This window comes from Furipterus horrens, unplaced genomic scaffold, assembly GCF_987537825.1.
Source record: "Furipterus horrens unplaced genomic scaffold, mFurHor1.1.pri manual_scaffold_8, whole genome shotgun sequence".
NCBI lineage: Eukaryota > Metazoa > Chordata > Mammalia > Chiroptera > Furipteridae > Furipterus > Furipterus horrens.
In genome coordinates, this window is record NW_028327178.1 from 24,585,131 (window position 1) to 24,607,357 (window position 22,227).

Below are 22,227 nucleotides of genomic sequence, written 5' to 3' on the forward strand. Positions count from 1 at the left end.
ACATTTTGTGTAGGAGTCTCTGGAATAGACAATGGTCTGAGCTAACAGGGATAAGCAGGTCTGGTTTTTGTTTTGTTTGTTTGTTTTGTTTTGTTTTTTATTAAGGGTTCTCTTTTCCTCAGCATCATACAAACAATTTTGTAATAATTTACAAAATTGCTTATATGACTCTGGGTTTAGTATAATCCTCTCTGCTTCCTGACTGAGTTTATGGTGTGTCCTGTACCAGCCAGCACAGAAAACTGTACTATATCCTTTATTGAACAGTCGCCTTCAAAATGCTGGTTATTACCACATCTATTAAATTCACAAATTAATAAACTCACTTCCCTGAAGGAGGTTATAATTTATCTTGTGTTACAATGTACATAAAGAGAAGTGAATCAAACATTTAAAAAATAAAGTGGGATGATACCTACAATAGGATTTCAGAGAAGTAAGAATCTCCTTATCATCCCATGCAAGAACAGAAAAAAAAAAAAAAATGAGACCATATTTAAGCCCATGGATAAAGAAAACATTTTTAAAAATAAGTAAAACAGTGAACAACTATTTCTTAGTAAGCTACTCTCTGCCGCATGTGTACTGATATTATCTAACATCAATATCATATGTGATTTTGGTTTTAGGTTGATATTTTGTAATCAATGCTCATTTAGACTTAGCAATACGTTTTATTGATTTCTTTGCTCACTGTTGCTTCTTAAACTCCATTTTCTTCTTTAGGATTCATTTATTTTACTTGCTGGAATGTACGCTCTAATAATTCTTTCAGATTTGAATTATGTATGCCCTAAAAAATAATCTGAAAATATCTTTATTTGCCCTAAAAATTTAATAATAGTTTTCAACATAATTTTTCTGAGAATCTAGAGGGAAGTGGGCTTCTTGCATTCAGGGTTACTGATGAGAATCAAAGGTCAAGAGAGGTTGCTTCGTTTGAAATCCTGTTACACTCTTCCTCTTAAGACACTCTTAGGGGATTGTCTTTATATCTGTTTAAACAGCACATATTCCACTGTGCTATTTCTAAGTGCAACCTCCCTCCCTCCCTCCCTCCGTCCCCCCTTCCTTCCTTCTTTCCTTCCTTCCTTCCTTCCTACCTTCCTTCCTTCCTTCCTTCCTTCCTTCCTTCCTTCCTTCCTTCCTTCCTTCCTTCCTTTTAATTACACAGTATTTGGTGTGCTCTTTCAATCTAGAAACTTATATCTCTTTTCAGTCCTGGGAAATTTGAAATTTGTCTCTGCCTATTTACCCCTTCATTTTCCTATGATCTCTTTTGAGAACATTATTTTTTATATTCCAAATTTTTGCACTTGTGATTTTGTGCCTCTGTCCTTTTATACTCCACACGAGGGGGATTCCTCAATCTCACCTTGCTTAGAAAAACTTATTCTCTAGTATTTTGAATAGTCCTCTAGTCAACTTTTTAATTCACATTTTTTTCTTTAAGAATTACATGTTCAGTTTCCAAGTTTTCAAACTGAATCTTTTAAATAAATAATTATAATACTCTCCTGTGTTTCTCGGAGGATATGTTTAATATTTATTTGCTTGTTCTGTTCACCAAATATATGTTCTTCCCTTTGCTGCATTTTCTGCCGTTCCTTCATGATGTGTGTCTCTCCGCAGATATTTGGTCATGCTTGTTTGTGTGTTTATATTTGTTTTAAGATCCACTGCTACCCTCCTGGCAATGTTGTGCTTGTTTGCACAGATTCTGTGGGCGATGGGCCGGATCACACCATTGATGTTTCTCTGGAAGTCTGGGTAGAATTGCAGTGAAAGAGAGGTGGACGTGTTCTCAGTGTGGAGTTACCCTCCTCGCCCTGAGCTGTAGCAGTCACTCAAGTCATCGTGACCTTGCTTTCTACCCTACATGCTCACAGTCATTATGATGGTCTGGGCAGCATGATTGTCCATTATTTGGATAAAGACAGAAGGGTAAGGAGAGATGCCATCCAAACTAATGTTCCTGCCATTGCTTCAATCCCACCCTGCACCACAGTTTTAGAGCAAATTCCATTTTGTGACCGTCTGCAGTCTGGCTCGGGTTGCCTTCCATATTTTAGATATTATTCACCGTTCCTCACCAACTGGCTTTGCTCTTCCAGTATGGCTATGGAATCATTTCCTAATGGCACTATGAATTGCTAATGAAAATTACCAATTGGTTGTGTGTGCTATCTGCCCTCTTGAATTTGTAGAGGAGGGATTAGATTAACACTCTATTAACTGATATGGAGACATCTCTGAAACCATCAGGTTTATACCACTTGATATAATGATTCCATCTAATTATCCATTCCATTGAAAATAACCACTAGCCTGTGAGAGTTTGATGTTTCAACCCTGTGACCCGAGAGGGGCTGCTTGGCTACAAATGTTGTCATGTACTGGGAGACATGTGAAAAATCCATGAGGCATGCCTAGTTAGAACAATACTCTCCTTTCTTTCTCCTTATTGAAATCCTCGACTACTGACAAAGGTCCTTTTTAAAAAAATAATCTTGTCATAAATAATGAGTAAATAATGTAATCTATGCCCTAAATCCTCAACTTTTTAAAGCTTATCTCCTTCAGTAAGTTTTCTCTAACCCATCAGCCTACATTAACTTAGGCAGTCTCTCCATCATGGTTTCAAAGTCAGGAAAGACGATGTTTGTAGGGGAAAGAAGGTCATCATGCTTGTTGATTATGACCTTTCCACTGGTAATCTAATTGGAGATTTTTCTTTTTAAATATGACAGGAGAGGAAAGGAAAGATTTTGTAATGAATATGGGCAAAACGGCATTCAAGGGGGGAAATATTTGCACTTCTTACTTCATCGATGTCTCCAGAAACAGCAGCACCAAACTCCACCTGCTGAATCCATTCTGCTCTGCTCACTACATCAATTCTGCTAACATTTTATCTAACCTATTCCTTGAGTATCTGCCATGACTCTTAGAAACCTCTGTCTCTATCCTGTCATTCTTACTGCTATAAACTTTTCTTATTATCTAGTTCAAGCTTCTTCTTCCTTAGCTCCAGGCATTGCACCTACTCCTGACACCACCAAAGACTGTTAATAACATCCACCCTTCATATCTACCTTCATATTTACAGTCTGTGATCAGGTCCCTCCTGAGCCTTCCTTTTCCACATCTCAGCTTTCCCCAAACTCTCTTGCTAGTTTATGGAGATTTGTTTTTTATTCTTTGTGTATTTCTCTAGGTTTCTTAGTTCCTTCCAAAGAAAGCCAAATCATGCAGGATGTTCCTGGTGCTGTGCCATGTGGGAGGGAGGCATGTGACCATCATCCCTCCTCACTGTGTGTGCCCTCTTCAGAGTCTCAGAACCGATAAAAAACTGCCCATAAACATAAGCATAATCCCAGTCAACTAACCATGCTAATAAATCAGAGAAACCCGCCATTCACCGGCTGCTCCCACTGCTCCCAGGGTCTCTGCGATATAATAGGGCATAATTCACTCCTCACAAACACTTAATACCACATTTCCGCCATTTACAATCTGATAATATTCAAATACTATTGCTGTATTATGCAGCTCACAATTGCAGATGCGATTCCATAACAGCCTCACACTTCGGCATGCATTATGTAAGTTGGTATAAAATTGCCTGTCTTAAAACTCTTCTTCAATTGCAACCCAATATCATCGTTTCACACACAGGGCTTCGGGATCATTAAAAATTTAGCTTCTTCCCTATTTAGCAGGTTCTGCAAAAGGGAGCAAAATAGACAAACAGATGTTCCCTCTTCTGAGTCCCCAGGAGGTCTGAGGCAGAGTAGAGACCCTGAAATGGAGACAACAGCAATGACACTGAAGTTACATTTGTTTAGATTTAAGAAAAGAGAGAGGGAGAAGCTGTTTGTTTACTGTCTCCTCCAGAAAAGTGGGAGGGCTCTGCATTACACTGGTGACTGCTGTTCTGAACTGATGATAGTTTCCAGGAGGTTATCACCTTATGAAACCAATTTCCCCACCTTACAATTATTAGCCAGTTCCCCACGTAGGTTCCTGGAAGGTAAAGTGACGTGTGCCTTTTGTATTCCTAATAGTAGTTATTTGTAGCTCAGAAGCTAGTGTCAAAAAACACCCCTCCCCTTCCCGCAACCTGCCCTGATGCCACATCCTTTGACAGGGACAAAAATCTTCCATTCCACAGTTCAGAATATATGGCTGAATATGAAGACACCCTCAGGGAAGGTGGTGTGCGGATCCTCATTCATCTTAAGTGGTGAAAGACAGATGTAAAACATTTTCCAATTGCAAGTTTTGATAGAAGAGGATAAAAACCCAGACTTCTGCTCTAATGATGGAGAAAGCAGCTATAAAAGGCATAAAAGAGCATAGTGTAAAGGGAAGATAATTTTTTAATAAGATACTATCCTAGCAAGAGTGCTGAATAAGGAAGGAGTCAGAATATGGAATTTCTAGCCCTGGCTCTCTTTATAAATAGCTCCAGGATTCTGGCCAAGTCACCTTGGGTCCCAGTTTCCTTTATGGAGAAGCTAGGGGCTTGGGCGAAGAACCTCCCCAGCCCTGGTGCATTGGGACAACTTTGTTGATGAGCAGATAAGAATACATTACATACTTTAATGTCTTTCGGCTTAGATCAATGAGAACTTAAAAAGGAAAATTGTGAAGGTAACATAGGGAGATAACACATATAGACAGATGGTTTGCCAATTATTCATTAAGATTTGTTTTCTCTTTTTTCTCCCCCTCTTGCTTTGCTGTCCTTCGCCTTTGAAGATGACTGCGCTAACGCAGCCCACTCTCCACGCGTGGGTGTGGCTGAGAAGATGAAAGACAGCACAGGACACATTTCTCTTTCCTTCCTAGACCTAGTGGAGAGGATCTGTCTTTTCTGCTTGCACTTTGATTTATGCCTCTGGTCATTTGGAGACCAGTTAATCCTCAGTGACAGCAGCTGACCACTTCCACAAAACTTCAGAGCAACACACCCAGCTCCTATTTCTGGGAGGAGAGATTGCTCTGACAGTTTGGGAATCATTACCTTTGTGGGACCGCAGCTCCAAGGAAGACAGGGGATAAGCCTGCTGCTACATTCTGATGGCTTCTCTGTAGACCAAGTGAGGCCAGGGGAAATGAAAATTTGAAGTTAAATCAATTCCAAAACACAACCGGCAAAAAAAGAAAAGAAAGAAAGACAGACAAACATAAATGGGGTGAAAGATTTATTTAATTTTTTAAATTCTGTCTGTTTTTACCTGAAATTATCCAGTTCCATTGTCTACAAAGATTTTTATACTTGGATATATTTTTTTCAATTTCCAGGCCTCAGCTTGCTTATATATGTACACTGTTAAAACTGATTTACTATTTAGTGGAATTTGAGCACCCATACTGAAATGGTTCAAATCCTTCCATATTAATCTGCAATTTAGTTAAATAACAAATAAAGTAGGTCATTTCCCAAGTGCTGGACTTAATATAACCACGTTTTACAGCAGAAAGAGCCCTGGGCGGGGTGTGAGAAATCCCATATTCTATCCTTCCTTCTTTCCCTGACTAGTTATGAACTATGGGAGAATTACATTGTCCTGGGGATCCTGGGTCACTAATCTGTAAATAAAGGGGATAATGTATTTGGCCTCTGAGAACCTCCCCAGTAATAGGGTTTGGACTGTGACCATTAATGGTCAGCCAACAAAGCAGAGAAGTTTGACCGGGTGGCAGAGGAACAAGGAGCACTGCCCATGCCACAGGTTACGACAGTGGGTGAGGTCCAGAGGGTGAGCTGAATGCCGTGGGGAACCAGGTAGCAGGTGGGTAAGCACTGCCCATGTTTCCTGCTGTGCAAATGTGCCTAATAAGGTCAGGCATCTCTACAACCTCGTTGTTTTAAGTTGGAAGCAATTAGGAAAACAAACTGTTTCATTGGAAGTAAACATTAAAAACTGGAAAAGCATACACATGAACAATTCTTAAAATCTAAGATTTTTCTTAGCGGCAATGATTGATTTAACCATTTAAACTGTGCTGGGAACAGCACTTTAGAATGCACTGTAGGAGATGTTAAAATTAAGATGTAGAAGGCATTAGGAGCTCAAAGCTTTGTTTTATTTATAAACTTTTGACTTCAAAGATACCTAGTTTAAAGTCATGTAAAACTCACTTTTGTTGGTTTTTAAAATATGCATTTTCACCAATCTCTCCAGTACAGATAGCAATGAAGATATAGTGGAAATCTGATACAAACTCTGACATGCAGAGGAACCAAGAATGTGCAAAGAAATCAATAGAGGTGGAGAAGGACTGAGTCGATAAGTTTCTTGATAGCTCCAAGGGCAGATTCAAATGAAGTGTTGTACAATCATTTGCTAAATCTAATAAAAATTAATGAAGTATTTCCATTCTCCATACACTTATCAATTCACTTAATAAATAAGTAGCTGTTAGGGAAATGAATTAGGTATAAGGATATATCAGTGAACAAGATACATCCATGAGATTGACCCCTGTCTTAACCACATACTTTAACAGGAAGCATAGTCAGGGAGTAAGTATTTTCAGGCATGGTCAGAGTTATGACAAAGCAAAGGGACAAACGAGTTAATCACAAAGAGAGAAAAGAACCTTAGAGAATGTCCTTTAACCTGAAAACTTATAAGTGAACAGGAGTAAGTCAGGTGTTGGTCATTAATCCCTAGCTGCCTATGAGAACCTCACCTTGGCTGTAGCTGCAGGGTATGGTTAAGGTGAACTGGTGATAATGGTGGGTGCATGTTTCTGGGAACAGGTATAGCCCAGGAGGGAGAGTTTGAGGCAAATAAGTATACTTCCAAGAATAAACAAAAGCAAATAAACAAACTGTGTGTCTGTGTGTGTGTGTGTGTGTGTGTAATTAGAGCACAAAGAAAGCAGAATAAATAAAGTAACAGATCCTTAGAGAGGTGGTGAAGCCCCCTGATTTGCTGGGCCTTATAGAGAATTTAATGGGCTTTCCGTAGCTGTTTTAGGGAAATTGGAGTAGCAAGGAGAATGCAGACTCTAGAGAATGGACGCGAGTTTTAAGTACCTTACATACCTGCAGACAAAAAGGTACAAAGAAGTCCAGTCTGAGAAAGTTCACTAACAATTGAGGATTTATTTAAAGCACAACTGACCCTACCACAAGGCAACCTCTCCCCGACTCTCTTGATCCCGTTGGAGCTATGGAAGTGAACGCTGTGATGGGGCATGCTGCTCACGGCTTTTGTCAGGAGTGTCTTGTTCAAGTGTGTGCAGGGAGCCCTGAGGAAATCTCTAGTTAGGCTGAGAGATGCTCCTAAGAGAGAGAGAGACGGGATCTCCTTTCTAGGTTGCAGGTCTACATGGGTAGTGAAGTTGCTAATCTATCTACCCCAGTGGTAGGAAAACACACTGGAGAAAGGAAGCTGGTGCAGAAAGACAGTGGCAGTCTTGACTCCCCCTAGTTGGCTTGGCAAGGATGAGATACCTGGAGGTTAAGTGGACACTGTGAAGCACTCCGGAAGCTAGAGTTGAGGCATTTTGCCTGAAACCCACTCAACAGAGCTGTCTCTGAGAGAATGTTCCCAAGTTGTCAGAAGCAAGCAGGAACTGAGGTTAGGCTGAGCTTTTGGGCTGGGTGGGGTCCTGAGTGGCTCAGAGGCTGCCCTGGGCCCTGTTGTTTCGTGGATGGGTCCCAGCAGTGTGAGCAGCATACGGACACCTTCCCCACAGAGGTCCTCACCAATGGCAGGTCAGGGTAGGGCAGAAAAGCAGCAAACATCAGCAAAAAGGGATTAAAGTTACCCCAGTGAGAAAAGCGACATTTACCTGTACACTTCAATCTTTTGTCCTGTCCCTAATTCTTGGGGAACTCGAATTTAAGAAAAATACAGTGGTGAGGGAGTGTCCGCTGACCTTTGGGCCAGTAATAGCAGAGGGAGGGATTTAGAATCAGATAGGAAATGGAGCTTTTCCTGTGTACTAACCAATTTAAATATCTGAAATAGCTAGAAAGCAATAGAGTCTTCCCAGGATGTTGTTAAAAGGTAAGAAAGAGGCAGAGAGGATTCACCTTAGCACAGTTTGAGGCAGAGTTTAGAAGAAATAAAATCGTCTCATTTTATACCCAAGGGCAGTAAGTTTCCTTAGTGAACAGGTTGGATTGAATTAAACGCCGCTGTTCTGTATGTTCCCAGCTCAGGCTCACCCCACTTCCTGCTGGCCTCTTGCTGCAGTCTGGAGTCAAATTGCTACTAGGAGAGATAGGTTTTTGAGGTCTTCCTTAAATAGTACTGGGTCCAGAAAGTAAACAACTTTCTTAAGGTAAAAACAAATATCCAGCGATGCAACTCAGCCCAGAACACAGGCACCGTTTCACCATAAATGCTGAACCGATTTGGCTCCATTCTTCACTTGGCAATAGGATGTATGCTTTACTTGAATGTAACCAAGTCTCCTTACCAACATCAACTCCCATGAATTAGGTTATCTTGAAAGGTGAGGTCAAATCTTTGCCTTTAAAGAATCATAAAACGAAGTAAGATAAAATGAGTGAACAAAAAATCAAATAAAAACCTCCTTAGTGTTTACAGCAATAACTTCTCCCCTCGGCCTCTTCTCCCTCGTACCATAAGCAGTAGCTGCAGAAGACTCACAGGTTTAACACCCCGGTACAATGCCGACCGTGCTGAACTTGAGGTGGACCCCGAACAAGGGGGTCAGACATTTGTACTTAAAATAGGTCTTCTAAAAAATTATTTTACAATTACAGTTGATATAAATATTGTATTAGTTTCAGGCACACAGCATAGAAATTTGACATTTATATACCTTACAGAGAGCTCACCCTGAAAATCTAGCACCCATCTGATACATAGTTGTTACAATATTTGTGATGGCTGAAGACACACACATGGATGACCACCTGGGAAGCAGGTAAAGGATAAAAATGGAGCCTAAAATTATGTCTGAGTGCATTTTACATGGAACAGCAGTTTTGTGCTTTGGCTAAAAACTTGTATTTCATCATTTAATTTTTATTATTTTACTATCTATAGGCAAAAGATACCGCTTTTCCCTTTCTGTGTTAGAAAATGGAGGGACGTGTGTTTAGTGTCAAATCCAAAAGCACAAATTAAGCATCAGGTTTCCTTGTCTTACATGCTTTCCTATACAGCGCAATATATTTTCAGTTTTTCCCCATGTGGAGCAAGAATTTTAACATAAATTCTCTGGATTATAGTTCTATATCTTTAACTCTTAAAGAGAGAAGTTTTAAAAATCTAAAACATTGTTTATAATTGATAATGATCTCAAATCTGCCATCATTTTGTGTGTGTGTAACTTACTTAAATAAAGAATTACATCTTCAATTTGATGCATATTTCAGGTAGTGATTTTAATAATCTGTTCGGGCACCTTTTCCCATGCACCAAAGAATTCACAGGCATTCTAAATACCATTCTCCAACTACTGGCATTACAGAAGTGAAATACTGCCTCTAATTAGCCTAAACTCTGTGATCCATTTAGAATACTACTTTGTTCAGCTCTATTTACTACCAGTAGAAATGGCACATTCTGGGCGTCCAGTCCAGTCCCATCCCCTTAACCCCAGCTGATGGGAATTTACACTTTGGTTCGTGGAAGAGCCCTGTGTACATCGTAAGGTCCTTGTTTCTATTTAAAATGAAGAGTGAAATGCCTTTCTCTGTATCAACTGTTAAATTGTCAAAATGCACTGAGTTTGTTTGGATTGGGGGTATTGGAGTGGTGGGGAGACCATCTGTTTCTCTGACATGATGACTCCCCATATTTTGCAAGATGTAATTATTCAGTCCCTTGTATCCAAGCTTTCTCTGAGATGAGGCATTCACAATGTCCATCAGCAAATGTTTTTCAAACAGAAAACAGAATGTTTTGACCTTGCAACTGGAGAAATGGTGGTTTTACACTCCTCAGCCCTTGTGATAACGTGTGTGTGCTTCCCCCATGCAGGCTATGCTGTGCTTAGTGTTGGCTCAGTGAAGAATTTTTTGTTTCATTTCCAAGGATATTGCGTCTGTGGAGGATATTGTATTTCCTGATAGAATTTCTTGGTTTTACAGCACACTTCGCTAATCCCAGCTCTTATTCATGGCTTTCAGTATAAAAGAAGGAAACCGGTTATAGACAAACCTGCAAGAAATAAGAAGGGAAAGGGGGCAGAGGTGGCATATATACAGAGAGCAGTTGAGAAATGGAGTCCTTACAAATCAAGACATCTTATAAAACATGACTTAGATACCAAGTTTGTTCAAATGTTATATATGCCCAGACAGTCTCTGATCTTACTCTTCCAGACCATAGAGGCTGATCTAACTTATTGCACAGATTTTAATAGGACATACTATTATGGAAGTTAACTTTCTGGAAGATAGAAACTTGTACATTTCTACTCACAGAGTTTTGCAGTTAGGAGACTGATAACCTCTTTTGACGTATAGAGAGAGCTGTCAGTCTTGGGTGCTTCCTTGTTTGTAATGCTTTGTATATGTAAATGCCTCTGAAGGCAGGAGGTGTGTCCTGACAAGTGTCTTTGAATCTCTGCAACACAGATCCTGGTTATAATGAGAACTCCGTGAAATTGCTCATCTGTGCCATTGTTGTGTTTGGCCCATTAAACCCTGAGCTCATGAAAGGAAGGAGTTACATTGAGTCTCTACCAGGTCAGGGACATATACTTCCCTAAGAAAAGTGCTGGCTAGGAAGAAGTGATTGATTGGGTGTTTTAAAGTGTTTATATCAACACGTGAATTGGTTACATAGATATATTGTGCCTGTGGCCTGAGGAGACAGTAATGGAAGTAGCCGTCTGGTTGTCTGCACTCTGTCTCAGATTTGCTTTCTTGGAGGGATGGTGATAGAGTTAGAGGTGACTTTCCTACTAAATGGAGTCTGCATGTACAAGATCATTTGTATTTAAGGGAAGGTAACCAAAGGGGTCATTTGCAAAGTATTTACTCTTTAGTGACCTGTTATTCCTCACTTACCTAGTGATGTGGAAATAATGCTCCTAAATATTAAAATGATTGGTTGATCACTTGATGATCTTAAAATGTGTTGTTTGACTTCCAAGTGAAACTGGAGCCTTTGCAGTCTCTACATTGGGCAAGTGGAAAACCTCTGCTCCCAGAGGAAAGTAAAATTGTGTTTGCAAAATAAGTGATGTGGTGTGTTCCATGGAGCAGTCCATGTTCAGCTGATGGGGAATGGAGGGCGGATTCTCTCCAACAAATATCATTCTCCTCAAGGCTATTGTAACAGCAGAGAATATCAAACGTGACAAAGAACAGCTACACAAGGACTCTGAGGTTAGAGAGAGAAGCTGTACTTAGATAAACAAATTAAGGTGCCATTTTGAGGCACATAATGAATTCTAGAAGCTGAGACTGACAATAACTCACCAGAGGTGATAATGATCTTGAAGCAAGGTGGTAGCTGCCCAAGGAAACCTTTCATGGAATAGAAGCCCTGTAGGACACAGGAAAACTTAGAAGGTTCTAGAAGACAAGCTATTCAGATTTGCCCAGGGAAGATTGTCTTTTATTGCCCTGTGGGCAAAGATTTTCTCAGAGGTGTTTAGTGAGCAAACAAAGCAAACCTCTATCAGAAGTTTTACACCTATCGTATGTTGTAGGTTTGAGTATAAATGCAAGATAAATATGTAGTAAACTGTAAGTGTTCTGTGAAAAACTGTGTTTTAAATGTGTGTGATATGAGATATATTATTGACATATTTCTCAGACTAAAGTAGATGCTTTGTAATTCCAGTTAAGAAGTGTTTAGGATAAAATTATTTATGGCATGTATCTGGTATACAACTTGAGCATGCTGATAATTTATTTCTTTACATACTGGAGGGGACATCAGTGAGTATTCATTTGAGGAAAAGGTTTGATCTGGTTTCACATCCCCACTTGGTCTATCTCTGTATAGAAATAAAGATGTCATTCATGCATTAAAGAATCTTTATTTTGCAACATTATTTTCTTAGAGAATAGCATCTCCACATTCTTCATTTATTAATTATATATTCCTTATTCATAATGTCATAGCCTCGTATTTTATATTTGGTAAGTACCTATGAAGATGAATGTATCTGTGATTTTGACTCTTGGCCTCATTTCCCTCATGCATATTCAAATCACCTGGGGTGCAAGTGCCCTATATGTTCTCCATACATACACATTTCACATGCACATATAAAGAGATATATATATATACACAATACACAAGTGTCCCCACATGTATACATGCATACAAACATGCACCCACACATACCAGGGACACAGAAAGAATTTGGTTTTGTATCCCAGGTGGGGACCTGAACATTGGTATTTAAAAGTACCTCCCAATGGAATTCTAATTTGCAGCCAGGGTTCAAACCCACTGGTCTATAGCATGTAGTAATCTGCAGTTTTGCTGAGGCACAAAATTGAATCACTTGTGCTTAGAGTGAGTGATTCAGTTGGTGAAGGAGGCCAGCCTGCTGCTCAGCTCCTGTACCTCGGGACAGCCTGGTTTTACTTTATTTGAGGCTTGCACACACACTGACTCTCAAGAAGTAAACAATAAAAAATAAAAAAAAGCAAGCAAAAGCAAAACAAAACAGTGTTTTGTTTCCCTCCTTTGTCCGAAATTGAATGGAAAGAAACAGTCATGTCCCAGACTTAACTGAGAACATTGGGAAGAAGTCTAAGAAAGCCTGATAATAGAGAATTTGTTAAATATATTCTCATTAAGTAACTTTATATTACTTCTACAACCTTTATCTACAGTGTGATCCTTTTAGAGTTCTAATTTAATGTAAAAAGAAGGATTTGTCAGACTAGCTAGAAGTCAGATTTTATTGGCCTCAGGGTATCTACAATATATCATCATAGGAACTAAGACTCGTTCTAGACTAGCTCAATAGTGGATATTCTAAACAAGCAGAGAATCACCTGAGATTTTGTGTCATAAATGTGCATGTGCACATATGTATATGCATGGACACAAACAAAAAACAAGAAAACAAATAAAATAATCTCCTTTGTATTGAAACCACATCCCAAACTATGCAGGGACTCACAAGCATGGCAATCATCAATTTTCTCTTCATCCTATCTTAGATGTTCTTCCTCACAGATTTCTCCTTTATTACTATTGGCCCTTGGCATTTTGAGATACTCACTGAGCATGGCTCTAAAGGAGCTGAGCTATACTATATTTTTTAAAAGCAATATTATGAAATCTGTAAGAAAAAGCCAGGAACAGTGTTATTGAGACTGATTCTATTCTTTCTTGCTTGTTTTTAATAAATCCAAACTCTATATTCTCTCTACAGAAGGACCCACTCTAAATACCGAATTCACATTTTTTGGTGAACTCTCATTCAACTGTGGTGCCTCCTTTCCCATTCCCATTACTAATCATTTATTCACTGACTTTTTATTGGAACTGCTCATAGCTGTTGCACCATGGGAAGGCTGGAGCTCTGAGGACCAAATGACCCAATGTTCATGTCTCTGAGTTATTTCTTATCTTCTAGGCACTCTTTTATGCCTTAAGTTTTGTCCGCCTAATAGTGTCAAGTAAGTAGATATGTGAACCAAAATAAGCCCCTTTGTAGATATACCTGTCCTTTTCTTTTTTGAAAAAAAAAAAAATTCATGCTCATGAATTTAAGGTTCAACTGTTGTTTACAGTATTCAATCTAATTGTCAAATGACACTGCAGTACAAGTTTTCCTTCTAAAATCCTTACTTGGTTAACTGGTCACCAAGTATTTGCATACCTAACTGTTATAGTACTATGCCTCTCTTCCCCATGCCAATCACACATGGATTTGTCACATTTGGAAGCCAGAAACTATACAAACAACACCTCTGCTCACTGATGTCCACAGATGAGTCTTTGGAATCCTTCCACTTAAGGAACTACATAAAACCAGCATCCCATGACCTCACTGTAATTTATTTGTCCAAAATAGTAAGAAGTAATCTCTGAGAGGTTTTGTATAGCACCTCTACCAATGGCATAATTGTCTTCTGTCCTTGTTCTGCCTGTACTGAGCCTACATGCCATGTTTGGATAGTCCTTGTTTCTAAGACCAGTGAGTCTCTCATACCTCCATAATATTGACTTTCCTACTGCCGCATCAGAGAAGGAAAACTCTGACTCCAAAAAACCTCCGCTGCCTTGCGGCATACCTCTTCAGGGGAAAGGCTAAGGGAGTAAACCCCGACAGAAAATCCGGAGCCGGAGTCCCTAAGGCGGTTTGACGTTGTAGTCAACACCGGTAACTCCTGCGGCGCACCTGAACCCAAGCTGTATTGACTCCGTCTTTCCCTTGGATCCTTCAGCTGCGAAGAGAGGGGGGGTCTGGTGCATGGGCAACAGCAGACCCTCCATATCACCCTGCCCAGGCTCTGTAGCTTCAGCTTCACTGGAGAGGACACTCCAGCGTCATCGCAAGATGTCGATTCAACACGGGAGGAGACAGATACCGTGTCACTCCCGAGTCGGACTGCACAACCATTCTCGGCGGTGCAGATAGACTCTTAAGAAGCTACACCATCGTCTCTCGAGACGGACGGCTGCCGACGACGACGACTGCCACATGCAGGTAAGACTCACAGTTGACCCTCATTACAAAAATGGCCCAGAGCCTAACACCTCTTTTGATTGCATCAGTAATTCCAAATGTGGGTCTGCACCCAGCATATCTTTAAATGCATCATTGCACTTGAATTGTATCCAAGTTTATTTCCCAATTGAATCCCTTTGGGTAGATGGAACATATCAATATTTGTATTTTCTCAAAATGCTTTGAATATGATTTGGATGTAGTAGAAAATCTATTTATATTAATAAATTTCCAAAACAAGGTTATAATTTATTTAAATTCATTGTCCCCTCTCTAACTACATTTTTAAAAATTTAGTCACCTTCTCCCACATACATTTCCCCACCTGCCTTGAGGTTAGTTATGTCTCATTGATTATTTCTGAAAACTTTCTTAGAATTTTTAAATTTTAATTTCTTCTGAGCTAGGAAAACAGATAAGCAAAATTTGTGGAATTTTTGTTGCATTAAATGGGATACACAGAGTTTGTGGACTTTTCTTCTATGCATTAAAAGCTACTGTTTTTGTAGTTGAGCTTTTGCATTAGGCTTTCTACGTGTTCATGAAACATCACATATGTTGCTTTTTCTTTTTCTGCTTCTCCAATTTATTTCTTCCTCCTCTGTCTCCTCCTCCTTTTCTTCTCCCCCCTCCTTTCCTTCCCCTCTGCCTCCATCAACTCTTCTCCTTCTCCCTCATAAATGAGGCTACCATGCTTTAATGATAGGAAACTAAAGAAATCTATACCACAAAAAATATATCCCTTGATGATATTGATCATAAAATCTAATGGCAACAATAGAATTTTCACCAATCTTAAATAAAGTGTTAGAAATTACAAAGGAGTGTAAAGGCTCCTCTACATAAGCATCTAAATAGATGAATTCAGAGCAAAGAAGACAAGTGAAAAATTATGGTCTAATATATTTCCTAAATATCTTTGCTATATTGTCTCTGGTCCCTACTGCCTGATATGGGAATGACTGAAGAGGATAAAATGTCCTGTAAGTGCTATTTAGTTAAGTTACTTTAACAGCAGTTTCATTACATCAAGACATTGAAAAAGGTGGAAGGTGAGCCCAGGGGAACTGTAATGACTCGACAAAGGTCATTTTAGCAGTAAATGGCACAGAAAAGAGTGGTTCCCAGGGACCTGACCTCCAAATCCTGCCTCACCACTCCACTTTCCCCTGATACTGTCATAAATGCATATGTTATTTTGATGGTGACAGAACAATAGCATGCTTTTTTATATTTAAAGCAATACTGTTTTTTGCTCAAATAGAGAGATATGACAATACCTCAGAAACACAGGCATTGGTGAAATGTACCTGTCCCATAGAAATAGATATAGAAACCTAAAAAGCTACATTCTTGGTGTGCCCTACTAGACCCAGTGTTTTGCTTCTTTGGTCTTAAAAAGGCTAAAAAATTTCCCAGTCCAGATCCTATATTAAAAAGGAAAATGAAAAGAAAGAAAGAAAGAAAGAAAGAAAGAAAGAAAGAAAGAAAGAAAGAAGGAAAGAAAGAAAAATAGAAAGAAAACAAAGAAGGAAGGAAAAAAGTGCAAATGCTTATAATATTTTCTTTCTTCAGTTAGCACCACAGCTAAAAGAGTCAATATAGAATTTCTATTGTCAAAAAATGTTTTCAGCTTTCAACTGTTCTGGTCAGTCATTGCTGAACAGCAAAAATCAAGATTAAAAAGCATTTTCTGCTTTATCTCACCATGTGGTAAGTCTGTGAGGTCCTTAAAGCATATTCCATAAGCAGAATGAAAGGCCAGATCTTACCTAGCTGTATGAAAGATGACAGTCACCCAACATGATGTGAGAGGAAAATGCCCATAAAACCTGCCTCTCTCTGTTTATCATTCTCATATTATACATCAATTCCTTTGAAGTCTTCAAGCTTCAGTGTAACTTTTTTACTGAAAGATATTATACTTAAAAGCATTATTTTTATTTAATAGTTATAACCTCAACTGGGAATTCATTGGCCAAGTAAAAACTAGAATTTGACATAAATTTAAGGAACAATGTCTTTCACTTCAGGCTCAGATCGTAATCAGTTAGCTCATGTAATGGGATGGGACTTGTGGGTAGGAAAAAACTGACGTGCCTCGGTGAAAGAACACTGGCAAGTAGAAGTTTTGGTATGCAAGTCAGTGAGTAGAGGTATAGAGTTCCTGTCAAGAGATTTGTGAGATTTTTGCCAGCCAGGTTACCCAGTCTTTGGTATGCTCCGGGTGTGATATTTCTGTAACATTCTTAACAGAACCTTCACCTGAATGGCTCTCCTTGAATCATTTTGGAAACACCCATTTAAAGACATTTCTCCATGCTGTGTTATAGTTAAAACAAAACAAAGCAAAACCATTAAAGAAAACAACAACAACAACAACAAAAAAAAAAACTCTGTACAGTATCTTATTTGGAAAAACTCTGTTCATAGACGGTCATAAATGAAGGAAGGCCATCAAAGGACCTTATAGGAACTCAATTTATTTCATATATCCCCATTAAGACTGTTGTTTTTTTTTATTTTAAAAATGCATCTATATTTTTAATCTTTAAATAATTACAATTACAAAAATTTTAAATGTGAAGTAATAAATTCAGAGAATGGGGTGAGAGATAAGTTTATTACATACTGCCATTTGTCATAATGGCACTATATTAACAAATATATTTCAGCTTTAAGGCAGCTAGAATTACAAGACCAAATGCAAAATAGAAGCCTGTTTTATCCAGAGATTTAAAATGTACTGCTTGATTAGTTTGACAAATAACCTTATGCATACCAACCATCAGTACATCAACATACAATTTAAGTACCACACTCACCTACAGTATCGAAGCATGGAGAAATGAAAGAGAAAGTCTCAAGGATCTGAGAGTGAACTGGGATGAGGCTGTGGTCATGTGTGCTGTTGGTCATGTTTTTCTTGCTCTCCAGCCTTCAGGTCATGGTGGGATGGCTCTTCTTGGTCTTTTATTAATTGTAGAATAATGTGTCCAGGTCTTTCCAACAGGTTGTCAGTGTAAGTAAGATATTTGAGGTCTAGATCCTCCGGACCTCTTTTCTTTTTAGACAGGGTTCCAGAGTGAAGATAAAGCAAAGAGTATCCTCTTCTCGCAGAATAGATATGTATAATGAGCAAGAAATAACCCTTTTTTCAAAACACTGATTTTTGTTACTGCAGCATACCCTTTGCTAACAGACATGATCAAAATCTAAACAACTCTAAACAGAAGAAAAATGTATTTATAATTAATTTATTGAATATATATCTTTCTTGATACATTATTAAGTAATTTGATAAAAAATTAGTCTTAACCTAGAATCCTGCCTATTTCAAATCTCTGGGCCAGATATTTGGTAGGGCCAAATTCATCTTGTGGGCAAGATATTAATTTATCAAAAACAGTCAAACATGTCAATGGTAATAATTTCCTAGGGCTACCATAAATAGTTGCTATTATTAACTAGGTGCTTTAGACAACAGAAATGTATTCCCTCATGAGTCTGGAGGCTAGAATTCTAAAATTAAGGTGTCAGAGGGCCATGCTTACTTTGAAGTCTTTAGAAAAGAATCCTCCCTCACCTCTTCCTAATTGGTTTTCTTCTGACAACCCCTGGTGTTTATTGGCTTAGCTGCATAAATCCAGTCTCTACTTGTATCTTTACATGGTCTTCTTTTTTGTGTATATTTACATGTTCTTTTTATAGGGCCAAGCACATTTGAGGTTTTAGGTGGACATGGGTTTTGGGAGGGGACTATCAAACCCAATATACCAATACTGCCCTAAGTACAGTTTTGAATTCAAAAATGATCAATATAATGATTGGGTCAATATCAAAAACAAAAGACAACTCTTCCATTGAATGTATTGTTTATTCTTTTTTATTACTGATACTTTATACAGCATAGAAAATAAAGTTAAGACAGAGACCAATTTTGATTTTCATTCTTGGTTTCTCCATGGTTAAAAGATATGAAATAAATACTTACCAAATAAACTGATTCAATACATAACATTATTCCTGATCAAACAATAACTATATTTCTAAGACAAATCCACAGAATTATTGGTTGTATAATTCTGTTGCTATCTGAGCATTAGAAGATCTGAAACAGGAACCCAGTCTTGCTGATTTCTGCTTTATTTTTTTTAATTTTATCTTGCATCCTGTATTACTTTTTCTTCATGCAACAAATAGAAACATAGTTCGGATGAATCTATAGAGCCATATTTGGAAATTATCTATATCTGCTGCATCAGCATCATTATTAAATGTAAACTGAGTATCTACTAAGTGTCAATGATGGCAAGGAGGAAGGTGGGCAATTTGAATCCAATTTTGAAAAATGATCAACCAGATTCCATTAGGTCATTTAGAAGCACACAAGACACAGTTCTGAAGGTGGTAAATATACAGAATACAACTGTCTCAGAATATCATAGGTCTGAGATTAATTTCAAGGATTAGGGTTACCATAACATGTTTCATTAAAAACAATTTGGATTAGGACTTGGGTTAAGACATTATGCCCTCTGAGGACAGTAGATCTTTAAGGAATTAATGCTTTAGCTCATTTAGTGTATCCGACTAAATCTATTAGACTTTAAAGCAATGAGACTCAATGGTGAATGAATTTTGGTGAGAAGAAAGCAGAGAACTTAAAGTACTTCTTGGTTATTGAACTCTGCAATTTAGAACTCTTGGTTTCTACTAGATTATAGTTTAGAGACAAAAGGAGCTAGTCAGGGTACCTGCAAGGAGAAGCTGCATGCCCTTGAATAAAATTTCTTTTTTATTGCAGTTTTGCTAAGGGCTGTCCTTAAAAGCTTCATAAGTCTTGGTTTCCTTGGATTTTATTTATTGCCTAGAATAATGTGCCATGTTGCACTCTCATTTAGCATGGCACATCAGAGTATATGATGATTTTTTTTTCTGCTTTAAATCCCTGTAGAGCACAATGATAGAGACATAATGCATCTGTATACACATGCAAGGTATTTTGAATTTAATGCATTTCATATCATTAAAGTTAACATTTCATGTATTATATTTCCTTTTAGAATACACTTGCATACATCCATATCCATATAGATATATGCACGCACACACACAAAATCCCATTATGTAGATCAATTTACATGATCACAATGTTCATATCCATAAAGCAGTGAACTTCCCAAATCAGATGCATGCATAAAAGCATTGATGCATAAAATTTCCATCTTGCAAGTACAGAGAAAGTTCTAGTAGGCATTTAGTGCCATGACAGGTCACTTAGGTTATGACTAGCTATATAGGACATGCTAATAAGATTTAACCTTCTTTGTCTGTTGCTGAAGAAGGGGAAAGAGGGGAGGGGTGAGACCCTCTTATCTTTGAAGATATCAAAGAAAATTAAAAACAACCACTTTCCCTTTGATCTCTGTGGCTGAATGTTTTTGAGCTGAATAAATGAGGTATATACAAAAAGAATATATTTTTAGGGTAACTATATGAGATCTTAATCCATTTTCTACTGATCATAGCGTAAGTAACATTGATAAAACAGAATTTGATGGAATGTGTGCACAGAAGTACTTCTATCTCTATACTTGATATGACTTTTCATCTAAAGTAAACTCCATTGAGATTAATATTTAAAATGGAAAGCTAAAAACCCAAAGTGCCATATGACAACACTTAAGTGAAAATTTATTAGACTTGTCATTTTTGTTAATTATTGTCATTTCAGCTAATTACTAGCCATTCTTGTTGGTTATTAGACGTGGCGTTTCCCCTTCCAAGCTGCCATGTAACACCAGCTCTGATTCTAGTTTGAGTGCACACTCTCAGGCAATGGGGCAGGGGCCAGCCCAGTAGTTTAGCATTTCAGAAGAACAATTCAGAATTGTTGCCAGAAGACAGAAAGTTTAGTGAAAAAATCCTTAACAATTATTTCTGTTGTTTGTTTGTTTGCTAGGGGGAGAGTGAAGGAGATGGCATCATTTTGTTATAACCAAACAACAAAAGCCAAAGGGATTGTCTATGGGCTAGAGATAATCTATAAAGACTTTATCGATGGCTTAACCAAATTCCAGAAATCTCCTAAACTCAGCAACATTCACTTCCTCAGAGCTTTGCGATCTATATTGGCCATAAACTGAGAGGTATCAGCTGAGGGTAGATTAGAGTGACCAGCCTGAAACTGATTTTCAATAAAAAAGTCCTCCCTGTCTGAAATGAGATCAGTAAGTGTTGGAGCACTATGTGTATGTGTGTGTATGAATGTACTTATTTTCCCCCCAGGGAGTCATAACTATAATCTGATAATGGTAACAGAGAAGTTAATCTAGAAATTACATCAAAAAATGAAATTCAGGTATCACAAGAAAGAAAACAAGAAAATGCAGACACCACATTTGAAATAAATGTCAACAGACTTAAGCATCCCTACACAAGCAATATGGACACTTGATTTCAGTGTCTTTAGGTGTGATTGGGAATCATGGCATGGTCTGCATGAATAAGGCCAGTTGTGCTATTATGAAGAATATTTATGGGAACTTTATTGGATAGCTGGATGAATGCCCTCTCATTACAGTTTGGTTTTGTACATAATCAACATAAAATGGAAAATTTAAAGATTATTTTGGAATCTATGCAGCAGCCAAGTTCATCAAATAAATTATTTTGCTATGGATATTTTTCTCCAGGATAATCCAAATACTCTATTATTCACTTACTTCAATTTGCCACTTTAGAAATCTGCCCTTCCTACAAAGGCTGCATTGGAGCTCACAACTCAGTCATTTTCATATGGACCCATCTAAGTTAATAATATATCATTGCTTTCCCCCTTTATACATTGGACTGAAGCATCCATCTCTCGTTTCTTTGAAATATTGATTCAGTGTTAGTGAAGTAAAATCTTTTTTGGTCAGAAGTATTATTACTAGTCAGAGTTCAAGAGCACCTTCCATACACAGTGCAAGGGAGTGCCTAGGATCTGACATAGTCTAAAATAAACTTGGGTGTTCTAAATACGTATATGGTATCCTCAGGCCTTACTAGATGCTTCTGAGAGTGCAGCGACACTAGAAGAAAGATGCAAGTCCCTTAGCCTGAAAAACAAATCCAGCCATCCATTGGATTAAAATCAGATGCTGCAGAAAGTATCTTGTCCCACTGAAAACTGTGTCCTCACAGTTGTCAGCAGTCAAAACACTTTATTGAAGACTAAAGTAAGAAATAGGTTCTTGGTCATAAGAGAAGTAAGTGTGGTTGGTTTTCATGTCATGTCCCTAAACTATCAGAACTCAGGGATTGAGATTTGCACACACACCATTAGTCTGTGCCTTCTGTGAGATTAGGAAACTCAGGGCAGTCCCTTCAGAACAAATTCATAGGGACAGGAACAAATTAATCAAATGCTGACAAAAATTTTAAAAGGTGCAAGAGCTTTTGAAGGCAGAGAGGAATGTAATTGCTTCACGGCAAGGATACACATATTATTGCAGGGGGCAGGAGGTTACATATAAGTAGAAGTAGATTTTTCTTGGGGAGGAAACGAGAGTAATGAGAATGATA

The 22,227-nt window shown here is 38.2% G+C and overlaps 1 long non-coding RNA gene across 2 annotated transcripts in view; it reads left to right on the forward strand.

Annotated features, from left to right (window-relative positions):
• The window catches only part of LOC150002636 (uncharacterized), a 147,517-nt gene that overhangs the window by 78,609 nt on the left and 46,681 nt on the right, over positions 1–22,227 (forward strand). Inside the window, exon 4 of one of the 2 annotated variants that reach the window (XR_016512630.1) lies at positions 4,765–5,238. The exons of the other annotated variant lie outside the window; for it this stretch is intronic. This is a non-coding gene — a long non-coding RNA (uncharacterized LOC150002636). Of the gene's footprint in view, positions 1–4,764; positions 5,239–22,227 lie in introns of those variants that run through there. 2 annotated transcript variants of the gene reach the window in all.